Source organism: Xyrauchen texanus, chromosome 25 (genome assembly GCF_025860055.1).
Source record: "Xyrauchen texanus isolate HMW12.3.18 chromosome 25, RBS_HiC_50CHRs, whole genome shotgun sequence".
NCBI classification, from domain to species: Eukaryota; Metazoa; Chordata; class Actinopteri; order Cypriniformes; family Catostomidae; genus Xyrauchen; species Xyrauchen texanus.
This window is the reverse complement of record NC_068300.1, coordinates 36310769-36322787: the sequence shown is the minus strand read 5'-3', so window position 1 is coordinate 36322787 and position 12019 is coordinate 36310769. Positions and strand designations below refer to the sequence as shown.

Below are 12019 nucleotides of genomic sequence, written 5' to 3'. Positions count from 1 at the left end.
TAGGGATTACAGTCTAAGTAAGTCAGTGCCTATGTCAATGAAAAGATATGATGTGATCTTAAAACAAAGTACTAGAAGACAGATGAGTCGTCAGTTACAAAGGTCAGTCCACATCTATATGTTTGCACAAGGGAACTGACAATTGACCTAAAGTAAACAGTGTTCAGCTAAAAAGGTTGTACACACAGAAAATTATTAGACATGAAGATTTTATATCTTACATTGCCCACTTTGATCATGAAGGGATCACCTGCTTACTTTATTTAAAAAGTTTTCCCTCGTACAATATCTCATAACATGGATAATGTTGCTTGAAACCATCTTACTCTCTCATTGCAATGTATCGTACAGCTGTGGTTACATGTGTACGGATCATCCTTCTAATCATTGCCATTATACAGGGCAACAAACAAGCAATTAAAGGGAATACAACAAATATAATGATTATAATCAATGCTACATGTTCAATTTTATATATGAATACCCACAACCATGAAAATAAATCATAATCTCCGTTGGTGATTTTTTACAATCTCAGAAATATTTATAATACCTTGTTCTATGATTCCTCCTGCTCCATCCTCTTCCGGGATGTATGTACAACATGCTTCTCCTACCATAACACATACTCCTCCTTGGGCAGTGGTTAACTGATCAAGGACCATCCTGTTCTGGAGTGCCATTAGGCACAGCTCTCTGAGCTTCTTTTTTACACTTTCCATTGCCTTCATCGTGTCGTTCATAAACATAACCAAATCTATTCTTTGAATATAGAATAGAGCTTTCTAACTTTCCCAATATGGGCTAAGAGCCTTCACAGTTGTATGTTTTCCTTCTATGTGCCCTTTTAGGTTTGCCCAGTAATTAATCATCAGCTGCTTGTTTCTTTGGTTTAGTAGTAGTTCTCCCATCTCCACTTGGATTGCAACAGCTGAAGAAGTCTTAATGGCCCCACAGCTTATTCTCAGTGCTTGTGTTTTTCAGTGCACTTCCAGCTTCTTTAGTAATGTTTTTGCTGCTGATCTGTATACTACACTTCCAAAATCGATCACTGGTCTTATTAAAGCATCTCTCAAAGCTCTTTTACTTGCTCCCCATTCAGTTAGAATGTATTCAGATTACATCAGAGAAACAGGAGTCAGGTTTATGTGGATTCCAGCTCATAGGGGCAATGAGAGGAATGAGATAGCGGACTCACTGGCTAAACAGGCTTTGAAGCAGGGTAGCTTTCAGTAAAGCAGAAGCTAAAGCAAATACTTGGAAAAACCCAAGCATTTTCTCATTCCCAGAATTTGCAAAATTGACAAGAGAGAAACTTGATAGATTCAAGGAATGCAAAAAACATTTACATCAATGGAAGGTCGCTTTTGCACCGATATTCCTGGCCAAATTGAGAATAGATGCTAAGGATGGCCGTAAAACATTCACATTCCCACAGCTAGCGATGTCCTTCATAAAGTCAATGGAGTAAGTCATCTTGTTGTACTCATGTTGCAGCAAAGTGGACCGGCTCACTGAACATTCGCATGACCGTTTGAGGAAACTGCACGCTTTTTTTTGTGCTGGTCCTGCCTAGAGACTGGAGTTTATTTTGTGGAGTGACACACCTTCAGGACAGTTTTATGGATGAATCTACATGCTCTGTGCTTATTCCTTCTATCGGCTGGAGTTTGTTTTGATTAAGTGTTTTGTTTGCACTCATGTTGCAGCCGAGTGGACCGGCTCACTGAACATTCGCATGACTGTTTGACGAATCTGTGTGCTTTTATATGCTGGTTCTGCCTAGTGGCTGGAGTTTATTTTGTAGATTATATTTTCTCATGTAATTCTGTCTCACAAAATTTGTATAGAAACACCAGACTTGAGTAATCTGAGGGCAAAGTTTCATGGGGGTTCTCATAGGAGTGCATGGACTGATTGAGTTTAGAGGGTTGGACGCCAATTGGCGCTGTCATGTGTGGGGTTAATTTGCACGTTTTTCTTTTTTGTGTTTGTTTGGTTCTGGGGGATGTTCGGGTTTTGATGGTTGCACTAATGTTGGAATGTGGTCCTTATAATCTTGTTTTAGACACAAAATCTTTTTTATTTTTTTTATATGTCAAAATGTCAAATGTTAATATGTGTGGATTGTCTCTCTCCACTTGGAATGTGAATGGGTTGGGGCACCCCATAAAAAGAAGGAAGGTTATTTCTCTTTTAAGCATAAGAAATATGATATAGTGTTTCTTCAAGAAATGCATCTATCTCTGCAGGAAGCTGAAAAATTTGGGAGGATTTGGGGTGGGCATGTTTTCTTTAGTGCTAGCTCGAGTAAGAGCAGGGGAGTCATTACACTGACAAGTAAACATGTACAATTCAAATGTCTCAAACAGATTAAAGATAGATTAGGAAGCAACACTGATGATTCAAAGGATATGTAAAAAATAAGTCTGTCATTTCATCAGTTGCTGATTGCTCAATTGGAAACATTTTAGTCTCAGATCATGCCCTGGTGTGTTTAGAGGTGTTGCCACATATGGAGAAAAATAATTAATATAGTTGGCAATTTAATGTATCCCTTTTGCAAAATACTGAATTCATACAATATGCTGCATTCACCAAAAAATCCAAAGCATAAGAACTTGTGGAATTGGAAGGGAATATTAAAAGTGCAGAGGCAGTGCCTTTAATTTACCCGATTAAAATACAGATATAATACAATTTTGTTGCGGTACAAACAAATGGATACATTTCAGATTAATTTACTCTGTATTGGGGCACCCGGCAGGGTTGCCCTCTTTCCACCTTATTGTTCTGTCTTGCCCTGGATCCTTTAGCAGCCACAATAAGAAAGGAGGATGATTTTCCAGGGGTGGTGGCGGGAGGTGTGGCACATAAGATTTTGCTTTACGTAGATTATATTTCATTATTTGTCTGGTGACCCTACTAATCTATGCCTTCAGTTGCCTCCACAGAAATATTAAGTTATTTTTTAAGTTCTCGGGATATAGAGTGAATTGGACTAAATTCGAAGCTTTGGCTCTGACAGCGTGCTACCTGGTAACGGCTTGTCAGCTGGGTGCCTTTCAGTGGCCCAAACAGGGCATTAAGTATTTGAGTATTTTCTTCACAGCAAATTTGTATGATTTAGTTAATTTTGACCTTTAATAAAAAAATTTTGAGCTATGTGAGCAGGTGGGCTTCATTATATTTATCTATGACTGGGAAGGTTAATGTTATTAAAATGAATTGTATACCAAAATTCAACTACCTGCTACAATCTCTCCTTATTAATGTCCCCCTCTCTTATTTCAAGCAATTTGATAGCATAGCAAAGTCTTTCATTTGGAATGGTAAACGTCCCAGATTACACTTCAAAATGTTACATAGGCTGATTGACGAAGTTGGGCTAGGTCTTCCCAAGATTTTGTTTCATTATTATGCATTTGGCTCATTGGTCGCTTCCACCTGAGAGAGCCCCTCCCTGGTTTTGTATTGAACAGGTAGTTCTTGCCCCTATTTTGCCATTGCAAAGCTTTTCTGTCAAACTAACCGGAGAAGTTACACCCGTTATCTCGCATTTACACGTGATATGGACAAAAGTGTCCAGAGTGTTTAATTTAGACATTTATTTAAATGTTGCTTCGAGCATATGGCTGAACACCAAATGATCAGAATCAGAGTATGTGAGCGGAGAGGAGCTCTCTATGCTCAAAGCATTCTTTAATCACTCCGCTCCAACTCAACTCCGGGTTGTCCATTTCCTGCTCCGTGCTCCTGGATGAGAAAAATCCACTTCGTGTTCACTCTGTCTGAAAATATAAGAGACTATTAAAACTATATGTATAATGCAGAGTTCACTTTTAGAAATACTGTAAAAAAGAAGGTAATTGACTAATTGCCTAAAGGCTTGACATAATTTCTGTAATTTTCCTAGCTGTTAAAGGCACAGTTAACTTGGTGTATGTAAACTTCTGAAACTTCTTGTGATATACTCAATTAAAAGTGAAACAATCTGTCAGTAAACAATTGTTGGAAAATTACTTGTCATACATCTTGCCAAAACTATAGTTTGGTAAATGTTCCGCACTTATATAGTGCTTTTTTAACCTTAGAGGTTACCAAAGAACTTCTGCATGTGGAGTCGTGTGGTCCGGGAATCTAACTGCCAACCCTGCGATTAGCAACCAATCTGCTCTACCACCTGAGCCACAGCCACCCTTTTAGTGGCACTAATATGAAATCTGTGGAGTGGATAAAAACTTTTAATGTGTTTATGTTTTAATAACTTCAACCTAAGTGTATGTAAACTTCTGACTTCAACTGTATATTGTTTATCGTAGGGTATTGTGCATATTGTATATATCATTCCATAGAAGTGTGAGAATCCCTGCTGTAGATGATGGAGATTGAGGCTTTTCTTTGACTACTATACATAACATTATATAACTACCATATGGCAATAGTCTACTCCCTAACCTAGCACAGATTATATTTCTGTCCCAGAGAATCGAGTTGATGCTGTACTATTAGCAGGGCCGTTTCTAAGCATATGGAGGCCCTAAGCAAAATCATACTTGGAGGCAACCCACAATATTATTTACAAATTGGACATTGGGGAGTCCAGCTATATGACCCACATCATACAAATACCGGTTTTCCCCATTCTCCAATATCCCATAATATAAATACTAAAACTAAAATAAAAACTAAATATACTGAAAAACTAAACAATCTAACAAATGAACAAACCTAAAACTAACAAACAAAACTAAATTGGAGTGAAAGATTGAACTGTTATAACCTTGCAACATTTTGGTTATATTTGTAGGGGTGAAAATGCATTTTGTTGGAGGGAAAAAGAAAAACTATTTGCAAGTGAACTTTTCCCTCTGTAAGACATCTTAGGATTGTATTTTTTTCTAGGTTGTTTCTGTTCTCCTGTTATCTGGGCAATAAGATATTTTGTTATGCTTGTTTTCGTTTATATTAAATAAATGCTCATTGATGCTATCTATGCTTGGATTCTTCCTTCAAATACCTCAATCCTTGACAGAAAAAATCCAGCCACTACTGGATCCAGCAGAGGCACAATGGGCACCTTCCTTTTTCCATCTCCCCCCATGGTATTTTTCATCCATCAGCACATAATCCAGCTCGTCCATCAGAGTTCTGTCAGAGGGAAACTAATGTTAGGGATTTTGCCTGAGATTTTTTGGATTGCAGTGAATGAGCTGTAGTATTATGAGAAGGATCTTAAGTATTTAACATCTGCTTTGATCAGATTCTTAGTCAGGGGAGATGTAAAAGTTGGGGCTACTGCTGTCAGTGCTCATGGAGGTCATTTTCCAGTCGCTGCCAACATTCCCAGCTATGAAGGATGTTCCCCTGCTGCTATCAGTGTTTCCGGCCACAGAGGCTGTTTCCCAGTTGCTGCCAGTGTTTCCAGCCATCATAGTTGCCACACAGTCTGCCCAGTTTCCTGTGACTGTCGATGAGTCTGTCCAGTTTCCCATGGTCCCGGAGTCTGTCCAGTTACCCGCCGTTGCTGACAAGTCCATCCAGTGCCCTGTGACCATCGACGAGCCTGCCCAGTTTGCTGAGACTGTCGGAAAAACCTGTTCTGTTCCCTGTGGCTGTTGATGAGCATGTACAGTTCCCTGAGGCTGTCGACAAATCTGTTCAATTTCCCGCTGTCGCTGACAAGCCTGTCCAATTCCCTGTGGATGCTCCTGAACTATCCCCAGTGGTCATTACCCTACCTACCCAGGTTAGTGTGTCTGTCCTGTCATCCCTGTTGAGGCCTCATTCCAGGCTGTCGGACACTTTCCCACTCAAGAGACTTCCCCCTTGGCCACCTGACCCTGATCCACTCCTGAAACATCTTCCCTGGGTGCTTTGTCCAGACCAGGACTTAGAACTTCCATCTTGGCCACCAGACTATGGCCTTGGTTCAGATCCCCCATCCTGTTTTACCCCTCCCTCCCACCCACTCACGGTTGGTCCTGCAAGCAACCTGGTTCCCCGAACTCCCATCCCTATATTCTGTCTGTCCTGTGCCGTGTTTGTGCCTGTTCAATTTGGCCTTGTGTTATGTTTGATATTGCCTTTGGGATGCCAGGAGGAGTATGTCATAAGAATAATGTCAGAGTTCAGCCACACATGTTAAGTAATTTATTAGTAGCAGCAGGTTTCAAAGTAGGTTCTGGTTCTTTTTGTATATCCACTCTCTGGACTAATGAGGTAAACTTGATTGTCTGCTACCTGTTCTTGGACCACATAGGTAGTTTTCTCCCTACAGGACCTGAGTTTTCCCTCATTCACTGAGATGTTTGATGAGGACTCTATAATCAGGCTTCAACACAACACCTTTGACTTTCAGGTCATAGTGGGCTTTGTGTAGCACTTGGCTATTAACCTGTAGGTAGATTAGGCTAATACATAACTTGTTATATGTCAATCTATGGACCAGCGTTCCAGAAGAAATAGACTCGCTGCAACAGGTAAATTACATTAATTGATAAACAAATAAAATAAAATAAAAAAATATATAAATGTGTATTTCTTTTTTCAACAAGAATGCAGCTTCCAAAATCTTGCTGTTGTTTCCTTTGTTTCTCTAGGTCTCAATTTTTCTCTTTGGGTTTCATCAAGGTAAAGTCAGCTCACTACGGTTACTGCAGTGTTCCCTCAACTCTATTGAGGTTAAATGTACTCACTCGTTGTACTTGTACACACTTGTCTCTTTGGTAATCAATCAGTATCAATTATCAAAACCCCAAATAAACAATATGACACCTAATTGAACAACAACATTTGTTCAATTAAATATATTTAAAACATTCAGTCTTTTCTGAATATTGTTCTTTGAGAAGTCCGTAGAAAAAGTTAATTGTCCTTTATCTGTTGATGAGGAAAAAAGGTCTCCATCCCAGGAAAAAAACAAAAGATGATGAAAGTTATTCCTTTTCCTACTATTCGCAGTTCATATCAGTGCTAAGACTTGTCTTTCCTCAACTGAAAGATCCAAGAACAGACTCAAGGGAGGCTCGCCAGTCCAAACCCTCCTCAGAACCACTGGAAGGCCGGGACAAATCCGGAATACAGGGACCAGAACATCGTCACCTCAGACATGGGGACATCAATCGGACTTGGAAAAAATAGAACAACAAAAAAAAAACCATGAATATCATGAATATCTTCATTGTAACAACATACAATAAAGTTTTTTAACGCATGAAAGAAAATAAACCATTGTACATTTTACACAGAATTTGAACATATGCATTTTTCAAATAAAGAATATTTCTCTTACACATGTATGGTTTGTCACTATTTTCCCAACATAATGCATACATTAATATATTATTAACCACTTTTCTGTCACCTATTCTAGCACAGTTAGCTGTTATTTACCAAATACAGCATTACACTCTTTGTTTATACACATAAATCACTCACAGATTTAATTTATCTTACTTTTCCTCTTATACAACAATAACAGCCTGATTTGTAACAATTACAAAGCAATTTGACTTACCAAGGAGATCGTTAACTCACAGAAAATTCCAGAATGGTGCAGGTACAGCACGTCCCCTTTCTTTACCCTTTTTAATCAAAAATACACTCCATAAACACTTCAGCAATACTCTGATGCTACTGAAGTATATGTATATCACTATACACTTTTATATTAACAAGCTGAATGTCCGTTTCACTCTCATAACAATACCAACATCACTCATAACTTAATAGGAAATAAAACGCATCATTTCACTCACATCAATCCATCGACAGAATTCATCTAGAAGATTATTTTCTTTCTTTGTTTCCCGGAGCGTCGTGACACCGCGCTCATCAGCTATCCCTGCACGAGAGAGAGAGAGATGCCTCTAACTTCACGCATAAACCTTGTGCGAAACCCGGAAATCAATTTTTCCGCTGCGCCACATTCTGCGCTCGCATTGGCTCATCTCAAGTTCAAAACTCATCACCATTGGTCACACTAATACCCAAATGAAAATATACGTTCGTATGAAATTAATATTTTCTTTTATAAAGTTTCTTCATTTTAATAGTTTTCAATTATTCTCCCATTATTACATTCTTATATTAATGACAATATTTTTTTTCTGTTACTCTTTGGTAACCTTGGTTACACAGTCATGAGGAATCCCCTTGCGATGCATCATTGTTGGTAGAAAGCACCGCAGAACATACTGCTGGCTGGGGAGTCACATTCAGTCTGCAGAAATGAGAAAAGGTGCCGGCTGAAGCCCATGTTGCCACTGCACAAATTTGAGAGAGCGATACACAACATCTGAGTGCTGCCCAAGATGTTGCGAGTGCATGAGTTGAGTGACAGTGAATAGATGAGGGAACAGGAGGCTCATAAGACTCTTGGGCTTCGCACACCCTGTGGAGGGCACAGATGATTAAACCCTTTCAAAAAGGCCACAACTAACTAGTCAGTTCCAAGTAAGACACCGCTCAACTCTGAACGGTTGGCTGCCAAATCTGCTACATACACCTTGAGTGTAGACGCAGAACATCCAAGCTCCAAAAGATCTTGCAAAAAATCTAAAATCCATCCTACAGAACAATGTAGTGGATTAGCGGCCAGTGCACCAGTCACTGAACCCCTTTCACTTACTAGCATACAATTTTCATGTAGATGATATACAAGCCTTCAAAACAGTGTCCCCAATACCTGGTGAACACAGTGGCCATACCCACAATTTCAACCAGTCTAGGTGAGGATGCCAAACTCTCCCCTCCAACTGAGCCAGCAGATCTAATCTGCTGGGTAGAGGACAAAGTGGCCTTTCTAATAATAACAGGAGGGTCTTAAACCATGGCCTTGCATTCCATTGAGGAGCAACTAACAGCAGACAGTGGCCACAGGCAAGCACACAGCACAGGGTTCTCCAAATCAATGGTAACGGGGGAAAGCATACATCTTTACGTCCAGCCAATCGTGAGCCAATGCATCCAGGCCCAGCGATGCTGGCTCATCCGTCAGAGGGAACCAACGAGGGCAGTGAGTTTTCTGACTGTCTGCAAACACATAGACTACTGCAGTCCCATAAGTCCGCCACATCATCTGCACCACCTCTGGGTGTAATCTCCAATCTCCCAGTAACACATTGCCATGTGAGAGAGTGTCCGCCGCATGGATGAGTCAACCAGGTAGGTAAACCGCTCGAATAGGTAAAAGGTTTGCTTGAGCCCATATCAGCAGATTGTGAGCTACTTGAAGTGCGCTCTGTGAGCTTGTGTCCCTCTGATGATTGATGTACAAAAGTTTTGCCACATTGTCAGTGTGCAACTAGATATGTCTGTCCCTGAGCACTGTCTGAGGATGGAATAGAGTGAGAAATACTGCAGTCAATTCCAGAACGTATATATGTGCTGTGCACAAAGCCCCACTCCATCTGCCATTCACTCCTCTCCGGAGCCAGACTCAATGGAACTCCTTAGAGGAGGACCTGCTTTCGTGACCATGGAGCCAGGGACTGAATGCAACACTGTGTGACATTGACCCTTGCGTATTTGTCCCGCACTGGACACAGTTGCTTCTGAATGAGCCAGCGTTGGAATGATCTCAGCCTAGCAATCCCAGTGGCACCACTGTTGTTGCCGCTGTGAGCTTCCCTAAGAGCCTCATTAATGTAATGTAGTGTTGAGTGTGGCCCACCTGAAGATGAATGGGATGAAGATGACACCGTTGTGTGTGGCTTGCCGTCGGATTCATGGTCTAGTCCCTAGTTTGTTAGTTTTACTTTGTTTTTTGTTTTTTTTAACACAGTGCACTTCGTCCATATTGGTTTATGACAAATCAACTCTTTTAATCTTGCACACTAGTGCAAACGATGTGCTTTATCAAGCGCAAAAAGGATCAAATCACTCACCACCACCTTTTCTGCTGTCAATACCTGGTTACCTGCGCCACTGGCCGTGTCCTCTACTGTAGAGGAAGCGTAGCAAAAATCACGGGGTGGCCATGCCATTAAGCTAAAGTGCTATTTGGCTCAACAACATGAGTCTTGCCCATCTCTGGGTCTCCATGTGAGGGGCATGGTTGGTGATTACTTCATTTGCTGGCGCTCTCTGGATCCAGTATGTGAATGGAATATCTCACTGATTCCAGCTGCAGCTGCTGTGCTCCCTGTATACAGCTCGCCCCGTGTCCACCGTGGGGGAGTGTGTTCGAGCCATCTCTGTACACTTCCCGGGGTACAGCAGTTTGAGGAGTCGACTGATAATCCACCTCGGCTAAGGATGATGTTGATTAATGCCAGATCAGTGGTAAATAATAATTGTATTATTAATTACTTTTTCTCTTCATGGGAGTTGGATTTTTTATTCATTACTGAAACTTGGCTTACTACTGGGGACTTAAGCCAGTTCTCTGAGCTTCTACCCTCGAATTGTTTGTTTTTTAATTCACCTCGTACAACGGGGCACAGTGGGGGACTGGTCTCTATTTTTAAGGATAATTTTTCTTGCCACCCAATTATGTTTAATGACTATAGGAGTTTTGAGTTGCAGCTGTATATGTTGGATCTCAATTTTTAAATGAGTTTGCAGACTTCTTGGGGGAATCTACACTGAAATATGATAAACTGTTAATTCTTGGAGATTTCAATGTTCATGTGTGCTGCACATTAGCTAAAGAATTTATTACTCTAATAAATGAATTTGATCTAGAACATCATGTGAATGTCCCTACTCATCTGCTTGGACACACACTTGACCTGGTGTTATCATATGGCATTTCTCCTTATGATCTTGAGGTATTTGATAATGGGTTTTCTGACCATAAATATGTCATGTTTTCTGTTCCTTGGGTATCTAATACTTCTAAAGCTACTAATATGTCCGTCAATGTCGATTAATTACCTCAACCTAGTAAAGCTTTTTAGTTCATTTTTTGTGATACTATTCAATCAGTGGATGTCAGTTAATGTGATCTGAGTGTAGAGGAGCAATTAAGGCTCAATTCCATTAGTTTAAATGTTTTAGACTCACTGGGTCCTGTAAAGACTTTAAAACTTAAACCTAGATCTGAGCCCTGGATTGATGATAGCGTACGCACTTTGAGGCAGATCTGTAGAAGAGCGGAGCATAAGTGGAAAAAGGACAGGCTCCAGATTTCCTTTGAAATAATTAGTGATTCATTATCCAAATTCCAGAAGGCAGTGAGAGTATCAAAAACCAGGTATTTTGCAGAAATCATTAAATCATTAACATCATTAACATTAATAGACCCAAAACTCTTTTTACTATTTTTAATGTTGATGTTAATCAAAATGTTTGTGAGTACCCAGCTGTGTCAAAAACTGTGTGTGAGGATTTTCTTAGATTTTTTGTTAGTAAGATCAATGATATCAGATTGGGGATATCTCCCCCTGTTTTTGATCCTCCATTCCCACTGTTTGTATTGCTGAGTTTAGTCAGTTTGAACCTATCTCATTTAAACAAGAAGAAATAGTGGGTCTGATAAAGCATCAGTCTTCACCATTGATGGTATTCCTCCATTTTTCCTGAAACAAGTTTTTGATTCAATAGGTCCCTACTTTTGACTATGATAAATCGATGTTTAGAAACTAGTACTGTTCCTGATGAGTTAAAGCATGCCACATTTTAGACCTATTTCTAATCTGTCTTTTATTACTAAGATCTTGGAGAATTTAGTTTTACAACAACTGCAGAGTTTTCTTGATGATAATAAGATCTTTGAGGTTTCAGAAAACACCACTCGACAGAGAGTGCAATTTTGAAGGTTTTAAATTCTATTTTACTAACTGGTGAGGCTGGGGACTTTGCTGTTCTTGTGCTCCTAGATTTTAGTATTGCTTTTGATACAGTGGACCATACTGTCCTTCTTGGTTGCTTGGAGCACTGTGCTGGTATAAAAGGAAGTGCTCTTAAATGGTTTAAATCATATCTTTCTAATAGAAGTTTTAAAGTTAACATTGGTGAACATTCATCTGAGGAAGCTCCTCTTTCGTGTGGTGTGCCCCTGGGTTCTAACTTA

At 40.0% G+C, this 12019-nt stretch overlaps 1 long non-coding RNA gene across 1 annotated transcript in view; it reads right to left on the bottom strand.

The window, feature by feature from the left end:
• Nucleotides 1-7556: 7556 nt before the first annotated feature.
• Nucleotides 7557-12019, bottom strand: part of LOC127619094 (uncharacterized) — a 29503-nt gene continuing 25040 nt past the window's right edge. Inside the window, exons 2-3 of the long non-coding RNA XR_007967524.1 lie at nt 7761-7846; nt 7557-7586 (exon numbers count right to left, since the gene is read on the bottom strand). This is a non-coding gene — a long non-coding RNA (uncharacterized LOC127619094). The remainder of the gene's footprint in view (nt 7587-7760; nt 7847-12019) is intronic.